Source organism: Schistocerca gregaria, chromosome 8, assembly GCF_023897955.1.
Source record: "Schistocerca gregaria isolate iqSchGreg1 chromosome 8, iqSchGreg1.2, whole genome shotgun sequence".
Taxonomy (NCBI): Eukaryota; Metazoa; Arthropoda; class Insecta; order Orthoptera; family Acrididae; genus Schistocerca; species Schistocerca gregaria.
Window position 1 is genome coordinate 90,602,915 of NC_064927.1, and position 20,710 is coordinate 90,623,624.

The following is a 20,710-nucleotide window of genomic DNA, read 5'->3' on the forward strand; positions in this document are numbered from 1 at the left end:
GCACTGGTACTTCAAAGAAATTAATAAAATCGTGGTTTAAGGTGGAAATCACTGGCAGTGAAAGGCTTAAGTGACGATAATAACACGAAGCACTGAAAACAAAAAATTTTGTTACACCTGGAAGCCCTGATATAAGCAACCTGCAACCAGGACCGGGTTAACGGAGGATCCTTTTAGGAATTTAGTGACATAGATTTGGTGGTGAACAGCATATGCTGCAGGAACATCAGTCTTGCTTTTTGGGCCGTGATTTTTTTTTTTTTCCAGAGTGGTAGTAACTTCTGGTGAACGTAAAGAACGCGATGCAGTCTCTGCCTGTCTCACAAGTAGCCCCTTGAGAGAAAGGCCGCAAATTCAATCTTTACTAAGGCTCATTTGAACATTTAACAGTTATGACAAGAGAAGCATTAGCTGCTGAAGACTCACTACGTGCATCCGCAGGGCGACAGGAAATGAGTGTCCGGGAAATGAAGAGTTCAACCCTCTATCGGATATATTTATTACACTACAGAAAATGGACATTGTCGACATTCAATAATTGTTTAAAACAAATCATTAACTTGCACCGTGAACACTGAATGAAAAATGGCGTGCCTCGTTGACCACGAAGGTTCGCGCCATCGAGATGGAAGGCGAACTACTTGGGAGTTACAAACTGTGCAGGACGTTCAGGTAGTAATCCAGCCACTCTTAAAGAATTAATGTTTGTGTAACGTCGTGATGAGATCTGATGGTATGTGATGGCATGCAAGCGAATGAGGAACAGTCTGTCGTGGAGCCCATCGTGAAAATGGCAACGCTTTAAGGGGCAGATGTACATAGTGCGACGGTATGTTTAGCAGACACTGAAAAACTGACATCCAGAGGCTGAGTCTCTCCAGTGATTCTGCATGGCATCATTTACAATGACACTGGCTTTTGAGAAGGGATAGTTTGCTGCAAAGGAGTATAAATTTTATATTCAGACTAGGAATTATTTATTTATTTATTTAACCTGATCAGATTAGGGCCATCAGGCCCCCTCTTACATCGGACCAGTGTTTCACACATGCAGCATTTCACACATCAGAGTTAGATCATGACCATAGTTTAAATGAGAATATTAGCTTACTCTAGTGACAATATGAATGAAGAGTAGTGACTAAGACCTAATAAAGTAAATGCGGCAGTATTTTTACAACAGGTGCTATACATACAGATTATGATAAAAGCAATAATAATAACAGTAAAAAAAATGTAATGATAAACATGACTTAATAAATTAAATGCTGGCAGTATTTTTACAGGAGGTGCTATACATACAGATTATGATAAAAGCAATAATAAGCAATAATAATAACAGTAAAAAAATCAAATAATAATGACAAACATGAGAAGGATTGGCAATAGTAATGAAGGTTTGTGCAGATGTACATAATATCTTAGTGTGTAAAGTAGATGTTTACTAGTTTGGCGTGTTTTGGGGAATGGAGATTTAAGGAGGGGGAAAGAGGGAAGTAATGAGGTGAAGTGCATTCATGTACAGAGGAAGGCATTACTGCTGCTTAAGTATATACATCATTAACTGTTTTTTGAAGCTGGACATGTTTTAAGTTCTCTAACATAACGAGGGAGGTTATTCCAGTGTCAGGGTTCCCGCTACTGTAAAAGACTTGGAGAAGGTGACTGAGCGATGCAGTGGAACGGAGAGGATTTTATTATAATGGGAACGTGTGTTTCTGTCATGTTGTTCCGACATGAGCGTTAGGGACGAGGAGAGAGATGAGGGACAGCTTACATTTGTAAGGCAGTAGATGAGACAGAGCGTATGAAAATCTCTGCGTTTGTCTGCACGCAGCCAGGACAATTTTTCATATGCTGGCGAAATGTGATCAAAAAGTTGAACGTCACAGATATATCGGACGCAGGCATTCATGACCAGTTCTAGACGTCGGGAATTTTCCTGAGAGAGGCCTTGTAGGATAATATCGCTGTATTCAATGATTGGGAGTATAAGCGTTTGTACTAATTTCTTTTTCAGATCGAAAGGGGAGAGTTTTTTTATATTTTTGTAGGACATGAAGGGATGCTGATGCTTTTTTGCACACTGTAGCAAAGCAAGTTATTTTGACCAGCTATTGGCCAATAACAGTGGTCATAGTTTAGTCATAGTTCTCTTACACCCATTTCCCCTCCCTTGCTGGGTGTGATGTAAATATTCCACACTGCCCTTCCAAGAATCGTAGGAGGCAGAGCACCTCCAACTTCCTGCAGTAGAGTAAATACCTTTCCAGCCAATTTACTACCCAATTGACATTCGGCACAACTGTATAGGAATGAGTTAAGGCATTAACATTAGTTGATGTTGAGACATCTCTCTTGGTACCTTTAATTTCCAGGCTCCCTTTCATATGCATTTGATCTTCAAATTCCGACTGGTCGGAGTTGAAAACATATTCCTTACTGAGCGATGGGGTAAGTTTGTTTATCTTACCTACAAAGCAAACTGTATCGAGCATCCTTGGAACGCACAAACACCAGTTTTTGTAACAAGTGCATCTTGCTGTCCTCTGATTATTTGTGGTTTTTCTTATGCACTACATGGTCATATTGTTGAGGACATGTTCGAAATCAGTTCATAAGTTTTTTACTATACTGCGGATGATCTCGCACGTACGGAATTAAGCACATATCATCATCATTGTACTCGTCATGCACACTGTCCCCACAGTCTAACGTATACGACACCACACTTTCCAATGACTTATTTTGTAGAGAAGCTAATACTTCATGTGCTATTTCTTTCTCAGTCTGCGAAATTCCTTGGGTTTCTTTCTGAAGAAACGTCGACTTCTGCAACTGTTGTTGTAGATATAATGCAAAGTTTTCTTTCTTTATGGTTGCCGCTGCTCTGCACCACTAGTACTGCAGCACCGCTGTGAGTCACTCGTCGACTAAGCAGATGGGCTACGCTCCGTAGCCTCGCGCTGTGGCCACTGGCCTTTTGCAAACCTCCACCTCCACGGGTTCCTTGTCAGATCTCACTGACCAGTTCGCGGCTTGCAGCTTGCTCCGGGAAAACCACCCGAGAAGTACAAATGTCCAACAATTGTAGCAGAAAGGAAACCAAAACTCAATTGAGGGCACTTTGATTTGATTAGCACGCACAGCCTTGAGAAACGAAGTTATCGGGCGTTTCCCTCATCTTGAAAAGTTCGTTGCAGAAGCTGAGGGAAGGGTGGAGAGGGAGGGGAGCAATCGTGGAGCCCCTGTTAGCTTTTAGGGAGCTTACTTCGCCGCCATTTCGGCAGCAGACAGCCGCCAGACGCAAACAGCCACTCGCAGTTCCGTCAGGGGGGAGCTTCGGTAATACTCGCGGCTGGCGGCAGTTAAAATTGCAGAACCATCAGTATGAGATGCAGCAAACTTTAAACTGGCAAGTATGAACAAGCAAATTATTACCATCTCAGCAGAACCACACAGAGGATGCAGGGGAGTGTTCTCCGCTCGGAACACTTTGCAGAATTCCTCCTACAGTCAGCCCTCTAATAGAAGTTTAACATAGTTTCTTTCCCATTTCCAAATGACAGCATTCACTTTATCTATGTTGCAGGCTTTTTGTGAAATTACAAAAAATACTCCGTATAAGTAAGGTTTGTCGAAATGTGACAAAGTGTTGGAAGATACACCATGGTAATGTACCTAAAAGCAAACACACTAATCAAATTGAAGAGTGTTGCAGTGGAAAAAATATCATCAGTTCTGTATTTAATACTCTGTGTGCTACATTATCGAACTGCTACATACCAGTAAGTGAAATGAAATCAAGCAAAAGTATTATCAGTAACCAGTTACGAGTTAATATATTTCAACACGGAAGCTACTGGAAATCCACACAAATTTCCATTTTAAAAAGGGAAAATTCTCAAGATGATATAGAAGATCAGTTGATGTGAAATAACAAGTATTCCACGATAGAACACCTCATCCCGTTTCGAAGTACATGATGGTGCGCCACCGATGAAATGTGGCTTACCAGTCGATGAGTTACGTAACTAGCGTTAACAATACTGAATTTTGAGTAGCGTAAACTCTGTAATTGAAGAATTTACATCATCTTCCAAATAGCGATAATGCACTTTTCAGCACTTAAATATATAGAAATCGTACTATTTACTAAAGCTGCAACCCAACGTCTCGTAACAACAAAGTAGAAAATTGGGAAGTGAGTATAGCGGTTTCTAGCGTGTAGTCCTTCACGTAAATGTGAGATCACTCATTAGATTGAAACATTGGCACAGGAAATATCTTGTCTTCCTGGGTACAACGTCCTCCAACTAAAAAATCCTACCCAAAAAAGGGCCACCTACATTCCGTGTGTAAAGAAACATTATGGAGTGACTCTTCTGTAAATCTCATGTTAACATTTTTTGTTTATGAGAAGATCGTGCAATGTCTCATGTAAGAGGGAAGTACGTCTACGAGCTCGTGCCACAGTTTGACAGAGGGAAGCTCATGACGTACCAAATGTCAGTTTCTGGTTCCGCGATATTGTTGCTCCCACGAGTTCTGAATACAGAATCCATGGGTTCAGGAGATCCAAACTCAATGCCACGCAGATCTGAGCAGCCCCACACGACTAACACCCAAGAGGACATCTGTTTTCTTCTGCTCACAGATGCATCATCATACAGGCGTGTCACTTACAAATGAGGAATAACCCTATTTGCAGAAAGACAAGTATCCATTTGGGCAGTTCAACTTCTCGAGCTCCATAGTCTGTTATCACGGTGACCGTTCCTGGTGCTTGTTGAAAACGTTAAATGTGTGTGAACTCCTAAGGTGTCAAACTGCTGAGGTCATCGGTCCCTAGACTTACACACTACTTAAACTAACTCATGGTAAAAAAACACACACCCACACCTATGCCCGAGGGAGGACCCGAACCTTCGGTGGGAGGGGCCCCGCAGTCCTTGACATGGCGCCCTAAACCGCACGTCCACTCTGCGCGGCCCTGGGTCTCCCTGTACACTGAAGCAAAGACAGTGGTGCCCCTAACACCAGTGGCCACGGCAGCGACACCACGTCAGAAGGTTATCGCTGCAGGCACGAGTCAAGACAACGAACCCGTCTGAAGGTCATTGATAAGCGCTGCTCGAGTCAGGTTACACAAACCACGGTCAGTCCCCACTTCATTCCCCCTGCAAACTACCAGCAATCGATCAAGGTCAGCTGAGGATATCTCCAAACCCTCCCTCAACTACCCCCCCCCTTCCAAAACTAACACCCCAGCTTCGTCTTTCACATTTGGGGCACATTGTGGGTGAGGTTCATTCTACAGCTGCAGTGCATAGGGAGAGGATCAGGCTATGTCTATTTGTTAACAACAAAATTATCAAACTTCCTGGCAGATTAAAACTATGTGCCCGACCGAGACTCGAACTCGGGACCTTTGCCTTTCGCGGGCAAGTGCTCTACCAACTGAACTACCGAAGCACGTCTCACGCCCGGTACTCACAGCTTTACTTCTGCCAGTATCTCGTCTCCTACCTTCCAAACTTAACAGAAGCTCTCCTGCGAACCTTGGAGAACTAGCACTCCTGAAAGAAAGGATATTGCGGAGACATGGCTTAGCCACAGCCTGGGGGATGTTTCCAGAATGAGATTTTCACTCTGCAGCGGAGTGTGCGCTGATATGAAACTCTCATTCTGGGAACAAAATTATCGTAGGGACGTTAAGTCACGTCATTCGCAGTCTACTTGTTAATAACAAACATCGCGAAATAAGGGAGAGTGCGTCACGGACACGGTACACGAAATGGGGGTGGCTGTTGTCGAAACAAAGGCTTTTTGGCCATGGCAGGTCCTTTTCATGAAGTTGCAATCACTATCTTCATCCTCAGTGTGAAAATATGGCGCCCAGAAGTTACTAAGTGTTCGATTTACCCGCGCGCTGTTCGAGAGTGGAACGGTAGAAAAGTGACTTACAGGTGGTTCGATAAATCCTCTTCCAGGCACCTAAGAGTGAACTGCAGATTAATAATGTAGATGTAAATGTGGAGGCACATCAGATCGTCGTCATTCGAGTCACCTGCAGACAATACAACCAGACATGTCTAAGTATTTCCGCAATTTTACCTGTTTTTCGTAATTAATCGTTTTTTACATATATTCGACACTGACTTATTTTTCCACGGTTTTATTTATTTTCCACACTCTCCTCAAATTTTACCTATTTTATCCAATTACAGGAGTTCTATTCCACTGCTCTCGATGCCACATTGATATCATAGCCTCGACAAATCTCAAAGCAGCATGTGACCGAATTATTTGTCATGGGCAAGCCACTACTATTTTACTAGTGTGTGCGTATGTGTGCGTGTGCGTGAAATCACATTGTATGTCTGAGAAAGAACACATTGGTACAAATAATCACATCCCGACATATTAATGACCTCATAGCAAATTCTACAAGCACAGTAGCTTTACCGATTTTCACTTAAAGATACTGTATGTACAAGAAGAGCCACACCACAACACATGAACCCCTGCTAAGGCAAAAAAAAAATGTTCAGATGTGTGTGAAATATTATGGAACTTAACTGCTAAGGTCATCAGTCCCTAAGCTTACACACTACTTAACCTAAATTTTCGTAAGGACAAACACCCACACCCATGCCCGAGGGAGGACTCGAACCTCCGCCGGGACCAGCCACAAAGTCCATGACTGCAGCGCCCCAGACCGCTCGACTAATCCCGCGCGGCTGCTAAGTCACCACTACATTACTACGATGTGTGATGTCACACTTTATGTTTTAAAATGAGAGCAAAGGTGGAAATCAGTAACGACGTCACTGCGAAAATTATGTTCCTTTCAAACAAAAGGACTTTCTGCATAAGAAGCAGCACAGCGCTACAAAGTAGCCTCCGACAGAATGCGAGTAGTGTCACGCCTACAAGGTAGACCACCATTTTAACACAGACACCTTGAGTTTGGTGGTGAGCTCACCTCCCTACAACACAGCAACGACCGAGAAATGCGTAACTGTTTCCCACCTGATTCGTTGCGGAAAAAATCATTGTTACGAAAGTGGGATTCACAGGCAGAGTTGCTCCGTCCACGGCAAACACATCCCAACAAGTCGATGGAAATATGGTGGCATTGCTGATAAGCTCCAGGCACTCTCCTCCCTCGTCTCTCTCTCTGGACCAATCACAATCCAGCCTTCACAACCAGTGCTTTTGTGTGAACGAAATCAGTCAAGGTCAGCCAGAGCTCCCAGTCAGACTAAAAACCCATATAACAGGATGTAAATTACTGCATTATTGCTGGAGGATGTCTCTCTTGGCTAGAAAAGAGAAGAATGACCAGGAAAATAAAAATTCGAGTAGCGGAGCTACCAATCCTCCTTTGTCTCTCACTTCCGACTCAAATCATATGCGTTTCCTTCGAACGTGGGCAGGACCAGGCCAGTGTAATGAAAATGCTATACTTTCCTCTGCACGTGGACCATAGTAGCAAGTTCAGGTAAAATATGGCGACAAATACAATCCTGCGAGCACACTGATGGTGGACGAGACCTGCCAGTGCTCAAAAATGGTTCAAATGGCTCTGAGCACTGTGGGACAACATCTGAGGTCATCAGTCCCCTATACTTAGAACAACTTAAACCTAACTAACCTAAGGACATCACACACATCCATGCCCGAGGCAGGATTCGAACCTGCGACCGTAGCAGTCGCGCGGTTCCGGACTGATGCGCCTAGAACCGCTGGCTATAAACATTAGTATCGACTACTAACCTCGACCACTGCCCCTCTCATCTCTATGCACTTCACGTAGGTGGATATATAAACCACTAATCATTAAACAAGTAATAAGCTGTGACCTGGACAACCATCAGCTGTAGAATGCAATGACGACAACGAAAATTTGTGTCTGACCGGGGTCGAACACTGATTTCCCGCTTATCGCGAGCGGTTGCTTTATCTTTTTTTCCCTGATCTCATGTTAATTGTATTTGTTATTTGGATATGTTTCTCGGCGGTCGTCCCATGACACCTATTGAAGTTAATCGTTGATCCGTTCGCTCAGTTTTTTGCTACACAGGGCAGCTAACCTCTGACTGAGCACGCTGAGCTACCGAACCATTAGGCTATCCGTGCACGCTTCAAGGTCAGACCCAAACTTAGGTATGTCGTGAACCAAGTGTCCATAACCTGCATTCGTACATCCATTATGTATATTTCCGTACAGTGAAGACATTTTTAGCTGAAAGTCGCTTCCCCGGTATCGGCTGATAAATACGATATTCCAGTGTCTGTGTTGTTCAAAAGTACGATGAAACGTTCCTTCGGACATGCATGCAATATAAAAGCATAACTCAGAATCATCTGGAAGAATTTCAGCGAAATTTGGTACATACATGACTCATCGTTTGTACGGCAATACTGTAAACATGAGAAGAGGCGCAACATAAAAATGTTTGAAAACAACTGGTTAAAACAACGAATCTGCCTCAACGCGAAGAAGTGATATGAAGCACTTGCGCTGCCACAAATGTAAGAACGGATTGTTCCAGTTTAACACCTAAAAACTTGAACCACTGTCTATGACTTTTTTTATACTTCTTACCTAACCAGAACAAATTTTTGTGAGGATCCACAACAGGATTAATCCGCTACATATAAAGATACAGTATATGTACAAATATGTGCCAAATAAGATGAACATATATATTCGAAATATGTGTAACATACATCAATGTAGCCAAAGCCACGGAGAACAATCCAGTAATAACGTAACAATAAATAATAACTTTTCCCTCATACCACCTCAGCAGTAATCATTGTCTCCCATCGGGTATGAAATCCGATTCCTAGAAAACTACAAATTAGATCGTTTACTCAGTGTTCGCAATTGAGCAGTATGTTGCTGTTGGAAGTCGGACCACATACTGGATCGTGTACCTGGCACAGCACACAAAGATACAGGAATTACGAGCGACTTTCCTGACAAAGAATAGCAAACAAAGGTGCAAAGTGCGTCCCGCATCCCGCCAAATCGCAGCTGTAGCAGTTAAACTCTGAAACAGCAATCAAGCACACCCACCGTATTCGTCTGCACAAACTTTTCCTGTCGTTAATGTCAGGTATGTTTCTACTCGCAAGATACGCTAACACAGGTTTTCGGTTGACTAAACACGAAATGACACACAAATTACGCGTCAAACAATATAAGCTGATTTTACATACAGGTATTCAGTCTTTCAGTAGTAAATTATGACGAGGAACAAACGGTTACAAAAAGGTATCTCTTATCTTTCTCTGTTGCTTCCAGCTTGTTGTCTAAAGTCAGGTTTGTTTTGCGATGACAATCATATTTCTTCTCCTTTCTTATCATTTACTAACGCGATATCAGCTTTTTGCGGCACAACTTCTACAGACAACAGACGCAAATGACAAACGTCTTCAGATGAGTGGTATAGTATCTTTCAAGTAATATGTTAGTCACAGACTGGTGGACACAATCCATTCACAGATCAAAAGCTACGCAAAGTTTCGCAAAATAGGACCACAACTCCCATGTCTGTAATCTCGCATTTCCCGAGAGAATTTCCGTCCAACTGTAACGCTTTGACTACAATAATTTTATTATTAGCATATTAATTTTAAAAAATTACTTTGAGAATCTGAGATTTGGGGTTACAAGAATACAGTAATGGTAATTCAAATTCTGTTCAGTTTTAATAAATAATAATCCAGAATACGAAAGTTCTTACCATTAATAACGTTTACACAAATTATTCTTTGAAAAAAAAATGTTCTTCCAGAGGTTAAGAAACTGAGATTTCTATTAAAGTATGTCAAGGCTAAAACAAATAACTTTCACCTGTACAAAAGTTTTCGGTAACACTGATTTTCTAGGTATCGTATTTTCAACATATTTCTTCATAAAAACTATTTTTAACAAAACTAGTTACTCTGTTACAATCAGGAAAATGATAGCCAAATACTGAATAATAAAGTTTAATGTTAAACATCTTTAACGGAACTTTGACACTTCGAGAACATGTTGATCACACATTACACTTTCAATACACATTGTATACGAAATATAAAATGTTACTAAGATAATTATTTCTTCCTTTTGCTTTTGATTATATCCTTTATTTTAAAATAAATGATGTTATGTCGAAGCTTTATTTGTTCATGACAAACCTACGTGTTGCACTTTAGTGTAGTTCATAGCAAACGATGTTATTACATGCAACACATGCGGGATGAAACAATTACATATTTGCAATCTCATGTATCGCATAATCGTTACAGAGTGGAAGCGCTGTAGCAAATACAGCACGTATGGTATGGCCGCGTGCAGAATCGCGCTTTGCGGCGGGGGTGGGGGGTGGGGGGTGGGGGGTTGGAGGGGGAGTTGCTCGCTGCTCGGTTCCTATTTCAGTTAGGAACATACTGTGAAATGTTTTTGGTTTAGCCGGGACCAGCTGCAATTTCTATAGCCACTTAAACATGTCTCACTCTACTATGTGACAGCATATTAGGCAAAGTGTGAACGACGAAGTGAAGCCAGCACTCACGCAAATTGTGCGAATCGATTAACTCTTTTTGTAAAAGATTTTAATTGGCCTGAAATTAATGAGATTAAGATATGTGAACACAAAATAAGCAGTCTTGCATATGCGGATGACTTAGTTGTGATGGCAGATTCGATTGAAAGTTTGCAAAGTAATATTTCAGAGCTAGATCAGAAACGTAAGGACAATGGTATGAAGATTAGCATCTCCAAAACGAAAGTAACGTCAGTGGGATAGAAATATAAACGGATCGAGTGCCAAATAGGACGAACAAAGTTAGAACAGGTGGACGGTTTCAAATACTTAGCATGCATATTCTCATAGGAGGGCAACATAGTGAAAGAACTGGAAGCGAGGTGTAGCAAAGCTAATGCAGTGAGCGCTCAGCTACGATCTACTCTCTTCTGCAAGAAGGAAGTCAGTACCAAGATGATGAAATTAATGCTCAGCTAATGGTACCATTTGCATGTGCAGCGTTCGTATTTTATGTGGGAAAACAGTAACCGTCGTTCGAATTTGTGTGTAAAAACAGTCCCCCGTAAATAACTTCCAACTGGAGCAAAACTGATGGTTCAGATTTGGTACACCAGTGTGTCGGACCTAGGTTTAAGATAAATTTTGCGCATTTGAAAAAAATCTTGCTTCGTTTGGGTTTACGCCGAAGAAACACGTTTTCCTGGGAGGTTTCTGAAGCGAACCAGTTATGTGCTCTAAACTTACATGAATTGGTTCAAACATTGTACGGAAGTAGAAAAATTGATATAGCCAAAACGAATTTTTTTTTGTCCAGCAATATTTATACCTTGTTGACAAGATATGATAGTTTAAAGTCCAGTTAAATGTAACACGTAAAATTGGTTCTCATGTGAATTGAATTAGCAAAAACGGTTTAAAATTAATCAGATAAATAAAAAATACTTTCCTACGATAAAACGGAAAACTCGCTTTCAAAAATTGAGCTTTATTTTGAATTTACGTGCAAAAAACCCTTTTTTGCAATCTCTTTTTCACGCGCCGCTTCTGTTTTTGAAACTTGTGCGAATCGGTTCATATTTTATAAGAGGGTAGTCAACTATATGTACCTAATGGTTTTGTGAAGCCTTTGTTCATTGCCACGATACAGTGGTCTGAAGATGCAAATAGAATGCACGTAACCTCAGATTTTAAGTGAATCCCACGTGCTGTGACGGTTTAGAGTGATACAGATAGTAATAAAAACTATCTTCTTTTGGTAACTGTAGCAAGCGTTTTCAAAAATCTTTCATCTTTAGGATTTTATGTGTGAAAAATCACATGTTTATACATGAAACTGTGGTCGCGAAAATGCGTTGCATTTTAAGCCCTGCATTTGTATACAAGTAAAAAAATTTGGTTATTAAAGCTGATTATTCTTCAGTCGTTTATATGTTAAATATTTTATTCACCACTGTCTTAATATCACAGAAAATCTTTGAACGTGCAAAGCAATGTGTGTACCGAACTCTAATTACTCCCAGACCTGTAACAGAATATATACTATTTTTTTGAGTATTTAAAGCTCAATCGACGACGAGGTAGAAAATTAAAATAGCCAGAAAATTACTATAAAAATAACTGTCAGAAAAAAGATCATTTTATTACTAACCAATAGAAAATGTTTTACTGTGGTTGGTTCAGAAACTAATATTTATCACTCTGGTTCCCAACTTTTACTGCACCATATCTTTGACATTAAACTGCTATAGTTTTCCGCTGACTCGAGCAACGACTGATCCAGTATAAGTATCTTTAGAATCTGGCGATCCATGTTGCTCTATCCTTTCACTATTTTCGACTTTACTTATATTTTTCAAAAGAACTCCAGTGTCATATTGCGTTTGATTTTCAATCTGTGCATATTGGTCGTCCAGATGCTACAGCTTTTACTGGAGATGAAACCCACCTTTATAAAATTAATAGCAATTTAAGAATAGTAAAAAAAAACACATGTTCTCCAACCTAAGTTTTTGCATGTTTAGAGTTCAGTCGAAAACAATGAACAAAGAGTCGACTTTTGATATGAGCCCATACAATAACAGTAAAGCTTTTGGGGATCGCTTCTAACAAGGTGTTCTAAAATTTTAGAGGATCGTTAATATTTCTCAAAATTCAAGCAGACTGATCCAACGCTAACTAAAAGTTCTTTTCTTTATTTTACCCAAAATTTGTCATATCTTATAAATAAGAAACAGATTTTTTTAAAAAAGTGCTGCAACTTTCGCCTGTTCCCAGATGACTTATTCATAGCAATAGGGGCAGTATTGGCACCTGAAGTCAACCAAATGGAGCTTTTGATTATGAGCAGCTGAAAATCACCAGGTTGAGCTTCTGTCGATTAACTGTCGAAGTCAGTAGGGGATTGAAACAGAATAAATTTCTTAACGAAAAATTAAATAAATGCGGTCTTAACGCCTATTCTATTTTCTTAAAAGCTTACTACATCACAAGCTGAAAGATTCGCGTAACAGATAATAAACTATTGAAAATTATACATCTTGTTATAATTCCTTTTCTTAAAATTCTTGTCATCATTTATTTAAAGTATACAATAGCAAATATTGGAAGTTAAGAAATCGCCGCTGGAAAAACTCGCGTCAATAATTTGGTGCGAGATGTTGCAACAACTAATACGAAGTAAGTATGAGTATCACTTACTGAAAGCAGCAGAAAAACCGAGAACAACGTATGGACGAAACGAAAAATCAGTTTCTGAATTCTATACGGAAACTGAAGAACGTAAGGTGGTTTTGTCCGAAAATAAATTTTCGCAAAATAGGAGCACAACCCCCATGTTTGTAATCTCGCAATTCCCGAGAGAATTTCCGTCCAACAGTAACTCTTTGATTACAAAAACTTTATTATTAGCATTATTAGACACTGAAATCAAAACATCTGACGTACTAGCGCGTACCTTCCTAGTCGAGTGAGCTCTGTTAGCTGCCAAGTGTTCGCAAACGCACGTGTTGCAATTTATAGGGTAAAATCCAGAAGATTCGTCAGCCATAGTAAACAATATGTATTACCTTATGGTTCAAGAGTATACATACCAGAGCTATAAAAAGTTTTTCTGGGAGGATAAAATATCTGGGGTTGGATTTATTCTTGTGGAAACGCTAGCTCATATGTTTTTTATTTCTTTGCGGAAGGGAGAGGGTCGATTTTTGCCCCGGGAGGAGGGGAGGGGATTTCTCCCCCAAACTCAATCTCTTCTACTGGTATGATGACTTGTGTAGGAACAAATAGACACTTACTGATGTTCTTCTAGACATTGGGATGCATCTACAATAGGAAGTACCCGTGAGTCCCGATGTATCTATAATAGGAAGTACGCTACCGCGGGTACACACGCATCCTAAACTTAAATGGCAAGTTACATCATATTGCACGACTTAAAAAAAGCAACATTGGATGACATGATATGTGTCCTGTTATAGAACATGACATCACGTATCATATTACTCGACACGATGCATTATATTACATGACATGGACGCTAGTAATGGCAAGTAAAATAGCGCGAATATGTCAACATGTTTTCATCTGAATGTCTTTGAAGCTTCCAGAAAATTCTAAAAGCTGGTTTCCTTCTTTTACATACCTAACTCTGCCCACGACTAATTCGCCCTGTTTGTGCTATGATAGGAGCAGTTTTTATTCTGGTTAAGTCAGTATCGAGAGCTCTTATAGACTACTAACCTCGGGCACTGCCTCTCTCACCACTATGCACTTCAAGTAGGTGAATATATAAACGATAGTGTAAGTTCTAGAGAGCTATCGATATAGGTTACATGCAAGATTTGTACGAGACTTGGGGTCGCATTCGATGTTTTCACGTCTTGCAAACACACTTTCATATGTGACAGGTTCTGAATTTGTGACTGACTGAAAGACTTTTCAATGAAGATGAAGACATCACTGGGAGCCAAGTTAGTAGAGTAAGGGAGGTAAAGCGAAATTTGACAGCCCAAACTAGCAGCACGTGTGTCTGCGTCAACTGGGTGCTGGACTGGTGCGTTTTCGTGAAGCAAATGCAGTCCCTCGGACAGCTTCTCGCGACATGTCGTCTTGACAGCCGCCTGCCCGAATTCCTTTTAGTACTCATGTGGATGACTTCACACTTTCCATTACTTACGCTCAAGTGACAATTTTCGCAATATGAGATACCTTTCCAAAATCGTTTTGCAATTTGTTTTGATCTTCTAATGACTACTAGTCTATATATAACAGTATCATGTCCAAAAACGCTGACACGGCTGCTCTGATTGTCTACTAAATCGTTTACATAGATAAGGAAGAGCAAATGGCCTATAACACTACCTTGGGGTACGCCAGAATTTAAATGTGTTTTACTCGATGACTTTTAGTCAATTATTACGAACTGTGCTCTCTCTGACAGGAAATAACGAATCCAATCACATAACTGAGACGATATTCCATAAGCACGCAATTTCACTACAACACGCTTGTGTGGTACAGTATCAAAAGCCTTCTGAAAATCTAGAAATAAGAAATCAATTTGAAATCCCTTGTCAATAGCACTCAACTGTTCATGTGAGTAAATACATAGTATACATAGTATTTCACATGTACGATCTATTCTAAATCCGTGTTAACTATATATCAATAGACCGTTTCCTTCGAGGTAACTCACAATGTTCGAACACAATTATACTCCAAAATCCTTCTATACATCGACGTTTATGATACGGGCCTATAATTTAGCGGATTACTCCTATCTGTCTTGAATATTGGTGTAACCTGTGCAACTTTTCAGTCTTTGGGTACGGACGTTTCGTCGAGCGAACGGTTGTATATGATTGTTAATATGGAGCTACTGCATCATCATACTCTGAAAGGAACCTAATTGAAATACAGACTTGCCTTTATTAAGTGATTTAAGTTGCTTCACTGCTCAGAGGATATCTGCTTCTACGTTGCTCATGTTGACAGGTGTTATTGATTCGAATTCTGGGATTTCAGAAGACTGTGTTTAGTAACTCTACATTGACAGCACTGTCATCTATAGTGTTTCCATTGCTGTCGCGCGGAGAAGGCATTGATTGCGCCTTGCCGCTAACATACTTCACATACAACAAGAATCTGTTCGGGTTTTCTGCCAGGTTTCGAGACAAAGTTTCGTTGCGGAGGGTATCAAAATTTGAGTTTCTGTGTTCTACAACCTCTGGCGATGGCTTTCAGTCGAGGTCAACTCAAGGACACAGGCAGACTGGATGAGGTGGCGAACGGCAGCTAGGAGTCTCCAGCTATAGTCGGATTAAGGTTCATCTGTGGTCAGAGATGTACCAGAATATCGTCCACCCTGTTGCTTTCTACGGCACCAGATGCTGGCCAGCTACAAAAGAGGGATAGTGTAATGTGCATTGAAATGCTTACATGGACAGCTGATACGATCACTGGATCACGTTTCGAACGACGGTATATTTCGAAGTCGCATCGATAAAGAAGAAAGTGCGAGAAAGCCGTCTGCTACTGTTTAGACATGTGCTCCTTGCAGAGGGCGATACTACTGCAACGGAAGCATGCAAGATGGCAGTCATGGGAAAGAGACCCAAGGGACGACGAAGACTGCGATGGGCTGACGCTCTGCACAGCGACGTGAAGGCTGTAAATTTGTATTCAGTCATGGCTCACGACCGAACAAAGTGGAGACAGCGAATCCACCCATCGGACCCTGTCACCAGGGGAAAAAGAGGAAGGAGAATACGGGAAGCACTGATTATCAACACATCTTGTCATGAAAAAGTTTGCTTCTGTGAAGATCAGCAGTTGTTGAGGAAACTGCGTTCTCCGTTTAACAACTGTAAGAGAGTCAGGATAATTGGAAAGTCTGTTTTGCCCATCAATGTCACTCAACGCTTGAATTACTTACTGTTCATACAGATGAAACTTGGAATCATCCAATAAGTGGCCCAATACCGTCACAAAATATGTAGAGTGTGTGCAGCGCACTGAGATGAATGTCCGGAACTGGGTTCGAGTTATACAAGTTGTCGTTCGAGGTTCTCGAACACTGAAGCACTTGTTATTCGTTCTGCTCACTGCTTGTTCCCGACGCTGCCACCAGGACACTGTGTCTCTCGGGCACAGCCAGCTGGCCATCATTAGTGTTCTGTCGCGATGCCCATGAAATATTGTGACAGAATCAGTTCAGATATAGCAAGGCCTTAGGTTTGCTCGGTCCCTCTTGGGAGTAGCAAGTACAGTGAGACATTGCAGTGCAGAATTTTTCGGTCTGCACAACTCTCTTCAGTTCAGCAGAATCGCTATTTGTTTAAGATATGAAGGACGTTTACGGGTCTAATGGCTACTTGCACAAAGGAGGCAGGCTAGCGATCTATCGTCACAAGCATTAAAAGCGGACGGCAGTGGCGAAAGAAGGATGAGAAGTGTCGGTAACTATCGTCTAGTCGCATAACTGACAAGTACTGACGTTCGCTCTGAAACATTACAGTACCATGCAGAAAGAATTTAAATATGTGATTGAGGATGAAAGAGCAAAAAATTACTACGATCGACACACCAGATACATTTTTGTTCTGTACATCGAGAAGACTGTGCTACATTTGGAGGCGAATGATGCCGTGTATGGCAGGAATAGCAAAATTTCTCATGTCAGATGCATTACTCCACTGCCAGTTGTAGCAGTTTTCCTCGTAACTGAGCAAAGATTATGGAGACTTTATCTACACTGGTTAAGTCAAGGGGGTTGCCTGGAACTATTTTTCTATTTAAAGTCCACTATAGTTGAATTTATGAAGGACAAAGGACTGCAGGAGTTAAAATTACAACACCTGGAATGGATTCCACTTTTTCCTGCAAAATACGCTGGTTAAGTCAGTGATGATGAAAATCACTTTACAGAAGGGAAAAATTCTGATAAATACATTTCAGATCCCTAAAACAAAACATAAGGTTTGATGAGTTCATTGTGGGCTTGAAATAACTGCAAGGATAGTTTTCTAGACATTCTGATGACAATGTCAATCTCACATGTCTTCGAGCCGCTTTCGAGACCATTTGCCATTTCAGGTGAAAGCGCCCTGTGCATATACAGCTCTGATTGATCTTCGGTGCAACTCGCGTTTTGAAGATAAATTAATTTATCTTCAAACTGTCCAGGGCGTCTACATTGCTTTCGTCACGTAGAGTTTCCATGTCTCCATAATGAGGTTGCAAAAGTGCTACATTGCTTCGATCAGCATATGTATGAGTGTGAAAGACTTTTTTCGATTGTGAAATTAAGTAAGTCACAATTGAGTGGCAACCTCAGTGCGAACGTCTGTGAAATTGTCTGTCTGTCGGTATGCTGACAATTTGTGACAGATGAAAATTATTATCTCTTCAGCAAGTGAAAACTAATTAAATAATGCTGAAAATTTGCTTTGTTTGTGATACGTGTTTTCCAGAAATGTCGAGTATAAAACTAAGTCGTCTGCTGTGCTCCTGCATTGCCGTTTAAATGCGTCGCATTTGCAGTTTGCCCTCTTCCCTCTCCAGCGTGCCCCGGTGGTGGGAGAAACGCGCAGCCAGGCTGAGTAATACGGTCCTCGTGCCAGGCACGGCCCACGAGCTGAATTCTAGCCGCCCCTGGGATTAAGCCTCCTACCGTCGCAGAGACCACCGCTCTATGGCGCACTAATTGCCCGATTTCCTCCTATTCAGAGAAGTACGCACGCGCAGCATTCAAAGTGCAGTTGGTCAGGATTGCCAACTGCAATCAGGTAGACACACTATGCGCCAGGCTTTAGATATTACAGGCCATTGATGATGCCAGAGAAACAAAGGCGAAACGTATGTAGCACACAAGAAAACAGTAATATACACTATGTGATTAAAAGTATACGGACACTTCGCTGAAAATGACTTACAATTTCGTGGCACCCTCCACCGGTAATGCTAGAATTCAGTATGGTATTGGCCCACCCTTAGCCTCGATGACAGCTTCCACTCTCGGAGGCATACGTTCAGTCAGGTGCTGGAAGGTTTCCTGGGGAATGGCAGCCCGTTCTTCACGGAGTGCTGCACTGAGGAGAGGTATCGATGTCGGTCGGTGAGGCGTGGCACGAAGTACGAGTTCCAAAACCTCCCAAAGGTATTCTACAGGTTTCAGGTAAGTGTGCAGTCCAGTCCATTACAGGGATATTATTGTAGTGTAACTGATACGGCGCGCGCCGCTATCCTGTGATCTTGTTCAGAGCGCGCACTGTAATCGATTATAGTTGGCTGTCCTGGTGCAGGTGGCGCTGCGGTGGCGATTTGCTATGAGGTCGCTGGCGTGCGTTTGCTGTGGCCGGCGGAAAGCGAGAGGGTAGGTGGTTTTTCCGGGTATTGCACGGAACGTGAAGCTCGCTCTGCCTGACATACTAGTGACTAGCGCTAAGGTGGTTGTGCCTCGCAATATGAGCAGAGTGGTCTGGGGCGGAGGCGACTCGCCGCTGTGCTGGCCATGCGGTGGTGATTAATTGGAGTCGGCGTACTTGTTCTGCCTGCCTGTCTGATGTGGAGGTCCGGTGGGGTCCTGTGAGACTCTGGCCCGGAGACAACTAGTTGCTGAATTTTGGAGTCGTCAGCCAGGTTATGGTGTGGGCTCGTTTGGCTCTTCAGATTTTCCCATGGAAGCTCCAGCAGCGGTTTCTGAACTTTTCCGATGTGGGACGGTGTTGTTGGAACTTTTTGCTGTGTGTGTGTGTGTGTGTGTGTGTGTGTGTGTGTGTGTGTGTGTGTGTGTGTGGCTCGTTACGATATTTGTTGGTTGGTACTAATTTATTTGCTCAACTGGAGTCCTGCCCGGAGTTGCGTTCATGTATGGTACATTTGGCAGTCGATATGTTAGGTAAAGTCTGCCTAAGAAGAGCGGTTTTGGAACATTATATACATATTGAATTACTGCTGCTTGGTATATGTGGACGTCTGGGACCTGAACAACACAATCTAGTCAATTTGGTTGTGTAAAAGCATTTAGTGGTATGTTTTTATTGTGTTATTATTAACTTGGTGGAATAGTCGCGTTTGGTGTCGTTAAGGCACTTTTAAGACTGTGGTTTGACTATTCATGTGCGCTTGGCTTTTATTGCTTCGTTGTAGGAAGCGAGAATTGTTTGAGATTTGTGTGTTGGCTTCCGGTACTTAAGAGCGCCCGAGTTAACGGCGCTGCGGTTATGTGCTGTCGGGATGTTATACTATATTTTGAATTTTATCTTGTGTTGATATATTTCGTGTGTTAAAGAACATAACCAAGGTGCGTGATTGATGGGCAGTTGTGGGAGACATGTGGGGGAGCTCTCAGCGGCTTATTTCGGGGACCGTTTCTAGTGGGAAGGCTCTAAAGTGTTGAGCTCGCTCGTCTGTGATGGCGTTGGGAGTTGCCCTCGCCCTTTCGTTGTATCAAATTATTATTTCGTTATTATATTTATTGGTTGTGTGCTGCGCTTCTTTCATTTTATTGTGCCAAGCGCCATTATCTTAAAGTTTTTTATATAAATCATTTTAAATTGTAATGCCAAGTTAACTTATTATTGGATGTTGCCTTTTGAATAAACTCTAAAAGCACTACTGTAAAAAGTTCCTGATTTTATGGTGGCAAGCTGCCGTTATTGTTTTGTAAAGCTCACTCTTTAACCATTTGTTAAGTTTTGTAAGTTATATGAATTTGTTGTTGTTTAAAGGAGTTTAGTGTTCGTAATGTAACAAATTGGGTACAGGTATTTGGATATTATTGCGTGGAACTCTTAGTATAGTTGTCCTATAAGAATGCACATTTCAGTAACCACTCCGCCACAGGCCACATACATTACGAACAGATGCTCGATCATGTTGAAAAATGCACTCGCCAACCTCGAATTGCTCTTCAACAGTGGAAAGCAAGAAGGCGCTTAAAACATCAATGTAGGCCTGTGCTGAGATAGTACCACGCAAAGCAACAAAGACTGAAAGCCCCCTCTATGAAAAAGACGACCACACCATAACACCATAGCCTCCGAAATTTACTGTTGGCACTACACACGATGGGAGATTCTCCCTGCCATCGGAACGTCACATTGTGTACCGCAATTTGTCACTCCACACAACGCTTTTCCACTGTTCAATCGTCCAACGTT